We start from the raw sequence: 15,708 nt of genomic DNA, 5'->3' as shown, positions 1-15,708 counted from the left end.
ACTGCCTCAAGAAGAAGGTACTATTATTAGTAGTACTATTATTCGTATTATTAGTACTATTATAATTATTACTTTACAGCTGAATCAAGTTAAGTGCAGTGCCTTGGCCAAAGTGACAGTGGGGCAGAGATTCCAAGTCTAACTATCCCAGTTCTGCTCAAGAGTTTCCTGCAATGACAGAAAGAGTCCATATTTGCCATGTCTAAGATGGGCACCACCAGCACCACGTGGCTACTGACCACTTGAAATGTAGGAGGCATGACTAAGGGACTGGCAGTTTGATACTTTTCATTAATTTAAATATCAGTGGCCACATGTGGCTACTGGCAAACCACCATGGGAAGCTTGGATCTAGCCCCTTTCCCGACCCTTCACCCCCACTATATCCAATGCACTGACCATCCCATCGTTCCTACTAGTGACATCAGAGGAAATACGAGACAAAAGAAAAAAGAATGAGCCCTGTTCAAACCATAGCTTGGCAAAAGATTCCCTGGAGCTGAGCTTTCTCTTTGGTTTCAGTCTCTAAGGCAATCTTTGCTGGGAGGGGTGGGATTAAATCTAGCATGAGGCCTGGCACAGGGGCTCATGCCTATCACACCAGCACTTTAGGAGGCCAAGGTGGGAGGATCACTTGAGCCCAGGTGTTTGAGACCAACCTGGACCTGCGCAACATAGCAAGACCCCATCTCTCAACAAAAAAGGCTAGGCATGATGGAGTGTGCCTGCAGTCATAGCTACATGGGAGAGTTGAGGCAAGAGAATCACTTGAGCCCAGAAGTTTGAGGTTGTAATGAACTATAATTGCACCAAGGCACTCCAGCCTGGACGACAGAGCAAGACCTTGTCTCAAAAACCAAAATCTAGCATGGAATCTCTTTTCAATATTTCCTCAATATTCTGGAATTACCTGTTTGCATGAGAGCTGATAGACATGCACATGGCCTATGTTTTCCATGAAATTCAAGTGTTACAGAGCAACCAGATGAATTACAACAGAGTTCAGGCCATGCGTACTCAGAGGATGAGGCCAGGGGAGCTGCAAGCCAGACACACAACTCCACGGTGGTTTCAGCGAGAAAGGTGAGATGCGCTAGTCTCAGTTCTGCAGATACTGTCCCCTGCAACTTGAAACCTTTGCTTTCTTATGTTTTAAGGTATCTAGAGCCATCTATTTGGGTTCCCTTGGGTCATCTCTTCTGGTATCAGCTTTTTATCTGCTTGACATTTCACACAGATCTTCTAGAAAACCTTTCCATGGAATATTTAACAAGAAGAGGAAGAAAGCTCAAAACTTTCCATTTACAGAATAATTGCATGTTGATGGAGGCCTGGGAGTGTTTCTTCCTCCAAGTTTTATGATGGGATTGTGATTTTAACTATTCCTCCTAACAGATATTCTGTCTCTATTCAGCAAAGGCCATTCTAGAAATTCATATCAAACTCTAACAATAGCTTATACTCTTTGAGGCTGAAAAAACAGAGTGGTAGTTGGTAGAACTGAGAGACACAGGAAGCTCTGTAATGCCTTGTATTTTTGAGACAGAGTCTCACTCTGTTGCCCAGGCTGGAGGGCAGTGGCGTGATCTCGGCTCACTGCAACCTCTGCCTCCCGGTTTCAAGCAAGTCTCCTGCCCAGCCTTCCAAGTAGCTGGGATTTGAGTAGCTGCAATTACAGGCACCTGCTACCATGCCCAGTTAATTTTTGTAATTTTAATAGAAATGAGGTTTCACCATCTTGGTTGGGCTAGTATCGAACTCCTGATCTCATGATCTGGCCTCCTCAGCCTCCCAAAGTGCTGGGATTGCAGGCATGAGCCACTGCGCCCAGCCAGTTAACACCAAAGGGAATCTGCTCCTGCCTGTCTAGCTTCCTCTTGTTTCCCTCCTCAGCTGAATTAGCCACCAACATGAATGTTAGAAGTGAAAATGACAGCCATCATTTACAATTTCAAGCATAATAATGTTGAAATAATCCACGAGCTCATTCCAGACATTTGGGACACTACCAGTGGCTATGATGAACCCAAGCTTTGGAAGAACAGGTCAGCTTTGGCTCAGAGCCTTGGCATAAACTCCATCCTGATTTAGCCAGTTCTGAAGAATAAGCATAGCAACATCTTACAAACCTACCTCACTTCTAAATCAAGAATACCCTCTGAAAGCCAGTATTAGAACAGTTAAATACAGTGACCTAGCTTGTACAATGTATGTCTAAGTTGAACAGATCAGGGAGAAAAAATATAAAAGCTTCTTCTCCAATTCTACCAGCCTATTACTTTTCAATAGATGCATACACACACAAAGGGTTTCTGAATGTAGGAAAACAAGTTTATAATTACATAATTATGCAGACACACCACAATTTTTCTTTTATGTTACCTTTATCTTTAAAAGGCAACAGACAGGGCTGTACTAAAAAGCAATAAAGCATGGGTAATTTAATACCAAATTACATCCATATTGAAAAGTTTACATGCAGTTGAGAGCAGACAGAGGTCAGGTTTTCAACAGGACTGTCTTTAATTGTGGCCATCAGTTTTAGCAATCCCAATCTCCGGATCAAAGACAGATATAATGGGCTTTCTCAATGCTGAATAGTGAAAGCAGACAGCAGGAATGGCGCTATCTGGCACCCAAAGGTCATTAAAAAAAATTACCAGAAAGGGAATGTGTCTCATTGTAAAATTATATATCCAAGATAAAATACATTTTTTAAAAAAATCACTGTCCCTTGCCTAGTTTCCAATGAGCTACTTGTGGAGATTTTTTTCTGGAGGAGGAGGGTCACTTCATCACAGGTGCAAGGTTTTCCCTGCTTTTCTTCTAATAAATGTGCAACCTTTGCATATTTTTTTTTTGAGACCAAGTCTCGCTCTGTTGCCCAGGCTAGAGTGCAGTGGCACAATCTTGGCTTACTGCAAACTCCACCTCCCTGATTCAAGTGATTCTCCTGCCTCAGCCTCTTGAGTAGCTGGGATTACAGGTGTGTCCCACCACGCCTGGCTAATTTTTGTATTTTTAGTAGATACAAGGTTTTACCATGTTGGTCAGGCTGATCTTAAACTCCTGACCTCGTGATCCACCTGCCTCATCCTCCCAAAATGCTGAGATTACAGGTGTGAGCCACCATGCCCAGCTGAATAAATCTGTATTTTTTTTTTTCAGTTGCTTTCAATCATGATTTTCTCCAACATGTACAGCAATCCTTTCTTTTAGGAAGGGTAGGTGAGCTGAGACAGGGTTTTTTCTTCCCCCTTTCCTTCCCCACCCCAAATCAAATGAGGAGTAAATTATCAGCAAATCAGACAGAAACATGTTTCCTGGATCTGCAGATTTATTCTCTAAATGAAGCAATTTCATCTCTGCTGGCTCTGAGGTGGGGGTGCTAGCATGGGAGGGGGGATTTTAAGTAGCCAGGGGGGACCAGAACAGGGATGCCGGCTGGTGAAGCAACCCCACGCTTACGTGCACAGACCACTCAAATCTGCACCAAGAGACTACTTGAGAGAATCCATCTTTTTTCACTTAACAAGATACAAAATATAAAACACATTTGCCTCTTATTAAACCTCTGCTGTAAGTGGTTCCAGGTCCACCATTTTTAAAGAGAGGAGAGGGGAGCTGAGACTCCCTTGGGAATTTCAGCAGAGTGACTGGAGATGAGGCACAGGCTGTGAGCCTTTATTACTTTAATTTTATTTTTTTTTTCTAAAAGCACAGAAGGAATAACATTTTAAATCATTAGTCTTTGCTTCAAGTAGTTATTTCTTCCAACTGTAAGAATCTCTGCTCCCAGCCTCCCTCCCCATTAGCACTCCTCCCAGATCCTACACAGAACTGCCCTGATGAAATTTCCCTCCACGGTGCAAATCTGGAAGGTGCTTTTAAAAAAATTCAGGTTCTGAATTGAGGCAGCCACAGAAGAAACTGTAATCACAGTTTTTCCTTAAAGCACTTGGAGAATAAGGCTCTTGTATTTGTGGCCCCTGAGACTGAAAGCTAACTATGTCATCTCAAAATTACTTCAGTGGCAGCAGTTACTGTTATGATAGAACACGATCTTCTCTGTTAAAAAACAGAGTTCTTAGTAGTTCTCATTCAACTCAGAATGCTTTGTGTGAGTGACATGCGGAGCGCTTTTAAGTGGTAAAGTGCAAAACCTAAATTTTTTTTAGAAATGGCATGAAATCAGCCACCTTATTTAATTTAAGATGATTTATAGTTTCTATCAAGGGAGCAGCAAAAGGTGAAGAAATTTGCAAAACCAGGAAAAGAATCTCAATGCTGTACTTCTCAAGTTCAAAATGGCAGGAGGCCATATGCAGGCACAGACTTTTTTTTTTTTTTTTTTTTTTTTTTAATATTCAGTGTCCCCTTTCATGATCTGGTTGTTGGTTTGCAGCTCGTGACCCAACTATATAAAATGAATCGCTGATTATTTCTGCATTTCAACTTTGCTCTGCCAAGAGAGAGATCCTACTTGAGGCAAGGTTAGTTTCATCATCTACAAAGAGCATGTACTAAAAGTGGCATGTGACCAGGAAGGCCATTAGTGATGCTGCACAGTGAAGATGTCCCTTTCAACTACGTTTCCTGTGATATATAAAGGGCCTACAAACCAAGCCGGGATTCTAGAACGGGTCACTGGGATGGATGCGCTGTGTCCCTTTGGCCAGCAATAATCACATGCAATAACCAAAAGCGTGGTGTAGTGGTCTTACATACTCATTAAGATTTAACTAATGCAGTCTGTGCTTGCTACACTCCCCAAACTACCAGAACGATGCACAATATGCCTCCTGCACCAGTCACTCAGCTTCAACGCCATAACAGAGGGAGGTGATGGATGGCTCTCCACTGGCCTGCACATTCTCATCAGCATTGGAGCTTACCTGTTGGGCACCAACAGGGCACCCAGCACCATCCAAAATGCCCCTGCAGTCATCGGGCTGGAAGTGAGGCATACCTTCCCTCTACCACACAGAGAATGACGGCCATTCCTGTTGCAAGCAGAGCAGGAGCTAATAAAAAGCGCCAAGCATGCGTACAGATACCAGACCTCATGGTTGCACAATGTGTGGAAATAAAGAATTGTAATTATTGAGCGTATACAAGGGAAAGGGGACATAGTTTCTTGCAATAGAAAGAAGAGTAACTCTGTATTACGATTTCACAGAATTGAAGGGAAATGGAAATCAAGAGCAAAGAGCCAAGAAAGCTGCTCAGGACAAAGTGGCCAGTGCCATAAATGTTGTGGACAGGGATCAATAGCTGGCCTTTGCCCAGAGACCACCCCCCCAACCCCCAGTTCCTAATTGGATAGGATGGGAGGGATGGCCAAACCCTGTCCACTGGAAATAAAAACTTTTCTGTTTGTTTGTTTTAAGCATTCATTTCATGTTTAAATGCCTTGGGAAATTTAATAGAAATACAGTCTTGAGAAGCTTAATAATGCAGAATACAGACTTATAATTTCATGTGATTACTGACTCCATGGGCTCCACAATACCTGCATTTCTTCATGTTCTGAACAGAAAGAGATCACGAAGAACCAGCATGCAGTGATATCAACGAACAAGATCTAGTGACTATGATGAAGCCGTGGTTTAAACACAAAATACAATCAAGACAATGAATCAAAGGCAAATAACTCTGGCAAGCTGGCGGTAGGCTGAGGACTCATTTCAGAGAACGCAGCACTGAGTTTGTGGTTCCTGCCTCGGTAGGAGACCCTGCCAGGTTCATCATGGCCTTCGGTAAGAATGTCCACGCTGGGATCTGCACTATGTCTGAATCATAACAACAACAATACTAGTAACTTACCACAGCCAACGCTTAGTATGCCCGTCGAACACTTCATATTATCTCACTGAATTCTCAAATAACCCTGTCAGAGCAGTATAATCTTTATGCTTCTCTCACAAAGATATAGCAAAAGCTACAATACCATCTGGAGATTTCAAAGACCTCTGTTAAACCTGAACTGATAACAAATGAGGTCAACCCATCTTTGCTATTTAGAGCAAAGAAATACCCAATCTAAGTTTATCCCAAAACCTGGCAGACGTTTGTGACACCACTGACTTCCTTACTCTCCATGTCCAGTCCATCACCAAATCCCGTTAATACTACCTCTAAAGCAAAGTTTCTCAACTTCTTTAAAAGACTACAAAGAGTAGAGGGAATGAAACAATATAGATAAATGCAGATATCTGGTAATATTTTTTAAAATTTTGGCAGGGTGTGGTGGCTCATGCCTGTAATCCCAACACTTTGGGAGGCCAAGGCGGATGGATCACTTCAGGAGGTCAGGGCATCGAGACCATCTTGGCTACCAGAGTGAAATTGCGTCTCTACTAAAAATACAAAAAAAAAAAAAAATTAGCCGGACATGGTGGTGGCATGCACCTACAGTCCCAGCTACTCGGGAGGCTGATGCAGGAGAATTGCTTAAACCCAGAGACGGAGGTTGTAATCAGCCAAGATGGCACTCCAGCATAGGCAACAGACCAAGACTCTGCCTGAAAAAAAATTTTTTTAGATCAGTAAAACCAAAAGGTGTTTCAATGGATATTCTGTAGGTTAGTCAGGTGATGTAGCTACCTTAGCCCAGCTTGCTGCTCTTTGGAGTAAGCTGGTGAAACAGCTGAGGCCTAATGGTCTTAGTCATATGTCTGATGGTTGCAGCTTGGGGCCCCAGCTGAGACTGCTGGTCTCTGCTCCACTTGATCTCTCATCCTCCAGCCTGGGCTTCTTTGCATGGTGGCCTCAGAGTTCCAAAGAGCATCCAGAGAGGGAAAAGCTTAAACATCCAAGCATTTTTCAAGCCTCTGCCTATGTCATATTTGCTGTTCCATCATTGAATAAAGCAAGTCAACAGTTAAATCCAGAGCCGGTATGGGGATGATGATGGGAGGTGAGAATATTACTGAAACCATCTGCCACACCCACACCAAGTAACCATACCACTGGTTCTGCCTCCCCCATAGCTATTTGTGTTGGGGAGTGTAGTTAAGATCTGGGATAGTCAGTTATGATCTTTGCTACCAGATAATAACTGTTGCTTGAGTCTAGCCACATTAGAATTAACTGTGGTAGGTATTCGACAATGGAGAGTATGGAAAAACAAAACAAAATTAGAAAGAACTAGAATTTTTAACTTGCTACAGCACTCTCAAGGAAAGGATGCTGAGTCCAGTGAACAAGAGAAATTGAACCCGTAAGTGAAAAATTCAGACTCATGGCTGCAAATAAATAGTAACTTACCACAGCTAACGCTTAGTATGCCCGTCGAACACTTTATATCTGATACCTCTTTTTGAGGAAGGCTATACTGGCTCCAACACTGAAAACCTTAAGGATGAGAAACAGAACTGTTTGTCCTGGATGGTGTAGGTATCAGTGTACTTCAGTGTCAAAGGGCTAAGCAAAATACTTTCTTTCTCCTAGGCCTTCAATCTGATAGCAAAAGGAAGCCTAACCTTTTCAAGTAGAAATAGGTATGATGGCCAAGTCAGCCATGCCAACTGCAATAGCAAAAGGATGCTTTTGTTTACCCTGCGTATTAACTGGACTTTTCAACTTCAGCTCCAATTGTACATTAACATGGTGTTGAAAACTGACTATATGTAGCTAATGTAAAAACTTCTATATCTATTCAAAGGGGAGATGGCTGAGGATCCAATTTCCTTTTACAAATACCAATGTTTAAGGTCAAGTGCAAGCAGAGAGCTCAGAACTGTTGGTATTCACTGATGATGTTCAATGAAGACAATTTGGAAGGTGAATTTGAGGAATTTTATCAGGAGTTTTCATTGAACTGCAGTAATTCACCTATCTTTACTCATTACATTGATTATCAACTATCTTGAATCGAGTTTTTTTCCCCTCTAGTGCTGTCAAATAGTCTATTAATGGCCTTTATATAGAACAACTGTGACATCAAGTGGCCAGCATACATCTATGTCTCCTGGAGGTCCCATCAAAATGGAATCCAGGTTCAATTTTCTGTAAGTAGAAAACTAGACAGATCCTTGAGTCACCATCAATGGTTTTCTCAACCAAGAAAGAGAGTAACACGATGTTAGAAATTTTTCCCAAAAATTGTTTCAATGGTCAAAAAAAAAAAAAAAAAAAAAAGTCTACTGTGCTCAAAGCAGCAGCTAATTTGGAGCATACATTTTTCTGGCAGATTTTACATCAGAAAGCTTTGAATTTAAATACAAAAACCCAGGATTTGTTTTCTAGACAAAATGCAATTCTAAAATGTCATGCAAATTTCTTTTTGAAGGACAGAATGCAAACATTTTGAGACGAGCTCTCAATATGCACATGGCTTTGGGGAAACCATGTGTAAAATGCTATTTTGCCTGAGGCAAACTATCTCCCACATTTGTTGAGGAAGAAAATAATAGCCAATATTCTGCATGACTGTTGATGGTATGAATGGTTTTTAGCTGCATGGTTCTACAATACGTTGTCAGTTGCTTTTCTGGGAGTTCTGAGAAATCATAGGATCCACAAACTGTGCACTAGACCATGCCTATTTTTAATATGTGCCCTCAAGCACCTAGTATAGAACTAAGCATCCTAGGGACACTCAAATACTTATTCACTAACGACCACATTTACCAATACATCCTCCCCACAACCTCCTTCTGCTGCTTTCCCTATGCTGCGATGAAGAGATCTTTCTTTCATTCCCTTCTCCCCTGATGTATCCACACTCAATAATTGGCTACCTCCCCCACATGTTGAAGTAGTGGATTCATTGGTATTGCTTTCTGTTCCACCACCTCATTATCTTGATTCCTTTCTTTCATTCTTTGGCATATGCACAGGTAACGACGGTATTAAACACTGGACACAGGCTTTCTAGCTGCCCTGTTCAACACAACCTCTGCAGTGACCGAAACACTTCATAGCTCCACGATCCCGCATGGCTGCCACCAGGTACAGGTGACTACTGAGCCCCTGAAATGTGGCTGGGGTGACTGTTAGAGAAGGTGGTTACATAGACATGAAAAGTGCAAGAGAAAGCCTCCCCTCACCCCAGGAATGTCAGGTAACCATCAGGAGATGGTCAGGCAGTTGCTAAGCTGTCTCTCTAAAATAATAATGGGTCACAGATAGCAACAGGGAAAGGCAGTCCCCCGATAGACAGAAAACACCTGAAGCTGGTGATCAGCAACCTCCAGATACCACCGCAGGAGTTAGGCGAGCCGGCTGAGGCATGCACACTAAGGCGAAACGGCAGAGTCTGACTGGTATATGACCTTCCTCTAGCAACACTCAATGGTGAGGGGAAAATGCCCCAGATGAACGGGTGCACAACTTGGGTAAACACACTGCGCGTGCTCCCCTCCCAAGCGCCGGCAGGCCCCTGTGTGTGCAAACAGTCCACCCCAAGGGAAGAATCGGGAGAGAAGGGATAAAAATGTGGGAATTCCCAGATTTGTAGAACAGTCCACCCAGATTTGTATCTCTGGATGAATTCCCAGATTTGTATCTCTTCTCCCCAAAGTCTGCCCTTGGGGTGGACTGTTTGCACACACAGGGGCCTGCTGGCACTTGGGAGGGGAGCACACACAGTGCGGTTACCCAAGTGGTGCACATGTTCATTTGGGGCATTTTTCCCTCACCAGTTGAGTGTTCCCAGGGGAAGGTCATATACCAGTCAAACTCTGCCATTGTATTCATGCCAATGTATAAACACCCCAAACCAGGAACTGAACAACACACTTGGATCTCTTAAGTTGCCTGCTTGGCCCTCCTCCAAGTGTATGTTGTTCCTGCTCTAGAACTTTTTAATAAACTCTCACTCCTGCTCAAACTTGCCTTGGTCTCTCACTCTGCCTTACACCTCTCAGACAAATTCTTTCCATCAAGGAGTCAAGATTCGATTGCTGCATATGGATTTGCCACTACCAACGTGACCAAGGAAATGATTTTTGAATTTCATTTCAACTTAATTAACAAATTCAAACAGCCATACTTGGCTAATGGCACACCATACTGGACAGCATGAATTTATAGTTTCAGATTAAGAATTTCTAGAAGTTAACATTGATGGTAGCAAGAGTATTAGACTGGAGACTATGCTCTGCTTTTCTCTGTATGCCCCTGGGCTGGCCACTTAGCACCTGTGATACCAGCCTCCTCAGCTATAAAATGGCAATAATAAAATATGCTTACATGGTTATTGTGATGACTCAAGAAATAAATTTTGTAACATGGCCACATATAGCAACTGAGCAATAAAAGTACTGTCCTTTCCTTTTTTGTAAATGAGATTCAGAAAAAGATGTTTTCCAGAGTAATAATGACATGAGATCATGAATATATATATATAAGCCACAAAGCATTAAATATGATATATTGTTAATTTCCTTAGCTGGAAAAAAGTTTAGGTACATTTTTAATTTTCTTCAATCACCATTACTATCTTAAGTCTTTCTATTCTTTCTAGAATTTTGGCTTCTTCTTTACACTCAAACATACTTCCTTCCAAAAATTTTAGTGGGTTGCCTCTGCCAGACACACCATGAACACCAGACATACCGGAGGGCTGGTGTCTCCAGCCCTCTGCTGCATTCATTTCACCTCCTCACATTCTGCTTCCCTGACCTTCCTTTGAGTTTAAGCACCTGCATGTACTAGAACTTTCTCAGCCATGTAAAGAGACACCATCTCATAGCAATTCATTCAATGCCAAAAATGATGGCAGCAAGATTTCCCAGAACTCGCCTATTAGTGTACCAAAAATTAACGTAACCTCTCCCCAGGTATGCCTAGTGGTCCATTACTGGAACGCTAAGCATGTGGGAGTTATTTATATCCTACTGCTCAAGGTCATTGCCAAAGTCTGACTGCAAAAATTCAAAAAAATGCAACCTCAGGCATAAATGGGTTAATCCTCATCTTTTCCATCTGCTGATATAAACGCTTCCCCTATTCTTTTCCAAACCTCAGTTTTCTTGAGTGAAAAAATAGAGCTTCTGAAGTGGACCTCTTAGAAGAAGATGGTAACAAGGGTATTTTTAAAGCAACTTGGGAAATGTAGAAAGACTTCTGCAAATGGGTCTGCCCACATATAAAGAAAACCTTCATTTTGAATGTGGAAAATGCCCTGCCTAGGGCAGGGAATAAATATTCTAATTGTCTCATTCAGCTTAAAGATAGGTAACCATTGATGAAATAGAAAGCCCACCAAGGCAAAGAAAACTCTTAAAGATAAAATATGAAATAAATATGGCAAAATGATAAGCTCAGATAAATCTGATTTTAAAACATAAGAGTTTATGATCCCTTAAACATTTTGGCAAATTAGAAGTATTTCACAATTAAAGAGTAGACAAATTTATAATGCATAGCTTCTCCCTGTTCTCTCAGAGAATTTGCTCTACATAATAAAGTAAAAAGAATCTTGATTCTTCATTTATCCCCTGGCAGTTTGAAAGGGAAGGGTGATTAAAAGTTGGCTGGATACTTTACACTTACTAGGAGGTATCAAAAGAGCAGAAAACAACAAATGTTGGTAACGATGTAAAGAGATTGGAATCTTTGTGTATTGCTGGTGGGAAGGTTAAATGGCACACGCACTGTGGAAAACAGTAGTTTCCTAAAAAGTTAAACATAGAAATGCCATATGACCCAGTAATTCTACTTCTAGGTATACACCCAAAATAACTGAAAACAGGAACTCAAACAGGTAATTGTATGCTAATGTTCATAGCAACATTATTTACAACAGCCAAAATGTGAAAACAACCTAAATGTCCATCAATGATAAGTCAACAAAATGTGGCATATACATTCAATTATAAAAGGGAATGAAATTCTGACATGTACTACAACATGGATAAACCTTGAAAACATTATGCTACATGAAATAAGCCAGGCACAAAACGATATTATACAATTCTAGAATCAGACACCTAGCATAGGCAAATTCACAGAGATAGAAAATATAGTAGTGGTTACCAGGGGCCGAAGATGGGGAGAATGAGGAGTTACTGTTTAATGGGTATGAAATTTTTGCTTGGAATGGTGGAAAAGCTGGATACTGGATATGGTTGCCTAACACTATGAACGTCCTTACTGTCACAGAATTATACCCTTAAAAACAGTTAACATTGCACATTTTATGTTATCTGTATTTTACCACAATTTTTGAAAATCAATACTCAGGAAAGAAAAAAAGAACTGAGAGAGAGGCCTCTCTCCCTCTTTGGGAATCCTAGAATGGAGAAAAAAAATACGAATGAAGGAACTGATAAAGAGAGAGACAGTGACCAGCAGCAGGCCAGCAACACGCCTGGTCTTACAGTGAAAAACATTTGGTGTCAAATCTCAGGCAACGTGTGAACATTTACAAAGACTGAATATCACTCTAGAATTCCAACTATTCCGCACTGTGCAATGTAATCACTCTCCCTGACCCTCAAACCTGGACTAAGTCAGCTGCACACAGCAGCCATGTCTCTCTGGTGATGCAGAATGAAAGGAGAGAAACAATGCCCAGCAAATATACAAAGTGGAGGTAGGAACTAAAGATTGAAACTAAACTGAGATGCCCAGAAAATTCTGAGAATTAATATTGAGTGTTCGACCTCAAAAATCCTCAGAAAACTAGAATGGACCTGTATTAGTCCATTTTCACACTGCTGATAAAGACATACCTGAGACTGGGAAATTTACGTAAGAAAGAGGTGAAATTGGACTTACAGTTCCATGTGGCTGGAGAAGCCTCACAATTGGGCTGGAAGGCAAGGAGGAGCAAGTCATGTCTTACGTGGATGGCAGCAGGCAAGGAGAAAGTTTATGCAGGGCAACTCCCATTTTTAAAACCATCAGATCTCATGAGACTCGTTCACTATAAGGAGGACAGCACAGGAAAGACCTGCTCCCATAATTTAATTTCCTCCCACCAGGCCCCTCCTACAACACATGGGAATTCAATATGAAATTTGGGTGGGGACACAGCCAAACCATATCAAGGCGTAAGATTTGAAACAGACACAAATTAAGATTTAAGGACAATTCCAGGCAATAAGACAATGACAGAACAGTAGGATTGAGTGATGCAGGTGTCTGGCAAGCCAAGGCAATGAATAAACATCAAAACATCCATACAAAATGAGTGAGATAAAGCAGAGATGGTAGCAGACTCAAGGCACTCAAAATTGAGAGAATGTGCTTGCTCTTATGTAAAATAAATTATAATTAATCTCAATCTCAAGGCAAGAGTTATGCCCAAGGTAGAAAAAAGACTAATAGGAGACTCTAGCTGAGGTAAAAAATACTTTTTTTTAAGATAAAGTTACCCATTTGGCAGAAAGATCTCAGCCGCTAGATCCTTGTGCTAAGCTATGGGCCTTGGAAACAGAGACCTTGGTGGAGAATCACTGAAAGGAAGCTGATAGTTCTACAATACAAGCAAGCTGCCAGAGCAGCAAAAAGTTTAATAGAACCAGAGAAGAGAAGAGGTCTCTTAGGATCACACCAACTCTGGAGAATGAGAAGTGTATGTGCATGCCTTAAGCTACATCAGCTCAAGGGCAATCAGAGGCAGGCATGAGGCAGTACTTTTCAAAGTACTCTCCAAACTGCATAGACTCATCAGCTAGGAAAGGAGTCTCACCAGCACATGGGCTTAAACACAACCTCTGGCCAAACACCGAATGAACAATCATTTACTGCAAACCAAGGGCAATCCCTAAGTAGCCAGGCTAAAGGACTTTTTGTTTTCAAAGGGGTGAGGAAAGGTGAGCCTTAGCAAAGCCTTCAGAGAATATACACTACAAGAGAAATAGACTTTGCGGATTTATTTCAGCAAAGTCACTAAACAAATAAACGAATAGCCAAGTAAACAACAGCAAGAACCCCCAAGAGGAAGGACTCAATATCCAAATTTGCTCCATTATTGGATCTTCTCCTCCCAAAAATTATGAGACATGCAAAGAAACAAGGAGGTGTTATCCATAGACATGGGGAGAAAATCAGGAAATAAAATTTGCTTTCAAATGTCCCAGATGATAGACTATGCAAAGACTTCAAAACAGCTTTTATGAATATGTATGACAATTACAAGAAACCAATCTTAAAGACTTGTAAGAAGGTAAGATGACAATGACTCATAAAATGGAGAATATCAATAAACAGATAAAAACCATTACATCACACTTGTAATCCCAGCACTGTGGGAGGCTGAGGCAGGTGAATCACGAAGTCAAGAGTTCAAGATCAGCCTAGCTAAGATGGTGAAACCCTGTCTCTACTAAAAATAGAAAATAATTAGCCAGGCACGGTGGCAGGTGTCTGTAATCCCAGCTACTCAAGGGGCTAAGGCAGAGGATTGCTTGTTATCGAGAGGTGGAGGTCACAGTGAACTGAGATCACGCCACTGCACTCCAGCCTGAGTGAAAGAGCAAGACTCCATCTAAAATAATAATAATGAAATATTTACTAGAGGGGCTCAAGAGGGGCTGGAAGAAGAAAAAATCTGCAAACTTTAAGAGATATTAATAGAGATTATGCAATGTGATGACCAGAGGAAATAAATGAATAAAAATAAAAAGAACTTCAGAGAAATGTAGGATACCATTAAGAGCACCAATATAAACATCATGGACTACCAGAAGGAGAGGTGTCAAGAGAACAGAAAAAATATTCAAAGAAATAAGAGCTGAAAAATTCTGACATTTTGTTCTGATTTTTTTCATTTTTAGGTGACATATAAACTTGTATATACTTATGGGATTCAGAATGATATATCAATACATGTATACAATATATAATAAGTAAATCCAGGGTAATTAGCATATCACATCAAACATTTATCATTTCTGTTATGAACATTCAAAAGTCTCTCCTCTTCCTGAAAAATATATTAAATTATTGTTAGTCATACTGACCTTACAGTGCCACAGAACCCTTGAACTTATTCCTTCTGTCTACTTGCATCTATTACCCAACCTTTCTTTATTCTCCTCCCCCAACCCTTCCAGCCTCTAATAACCACAATTCTACACTATACCTCTATGAGCTAAATTTTCTTATAGCTCTCACTTATAAGAACATGCAGTATTTATCTTTCTGACTTATTTCACTAAACATGTCCTCCACTTTCATCTATTTTGCCACAAATGACAAGATTTCATGTTTTTTTTATGGCTGAATAGTATTCTCTTGTGTATATATGCCAGATTTTTTCAGCCATTAATCTGTTGGATATTTAGGTTGATTCCCTATCTTGACTAGTATGAATAGTGCTACAATAAACACAGGGGTGCAAGTGTCCCTTTGATACACTGATTTCCTTTCTTTTGGACAAATAGCCAGTAGTGAGATTGCTAAATTTTATGGTAGTTCCATTTTTAATTTTTTGAGATACCTCTATACTGTTTTCCACAATAGCTACACTACTTCACATTCCTACCAACAGTATATAAGACTTCCCTTTTCTCCACATCCTTGCCAGCATTTGTTATTTTTTCATCTTTCAGATAACAGCCATTATAACTAGGGTGAGATGATTATCTCACTGAGGTTTTGATCTGCATTTCCCTGATGAGAAGTAGTGTTAAGTATTTTGGCTGTTTGCATGTCTTCTTTTGAGAAATGTCTATTTAGATCCTTTTCCTATTTTAAATCAATTTATTTAGAAAACTTCTCAAATTTGAAAAAAAAAAACACATTAATCTA

The sequence above is a fragment of the Saimiri boliviensis genome, chromosome 1 (assembly GCF_048565385.1).
Source record: "Saimiri boliviensis isolate mSaiBol1 chromosome 1, mSaiBol1.pri, whole genome shotgun sequence".
Lineage (NCBI taxonomy): Eukaryota > Metazoa > Chordata > Mammalia > Primates > Cebidae > Saimiri > Saimiri boliviensis.
This window is presented reverse-complemented; position numbering follows the sequence as displayed.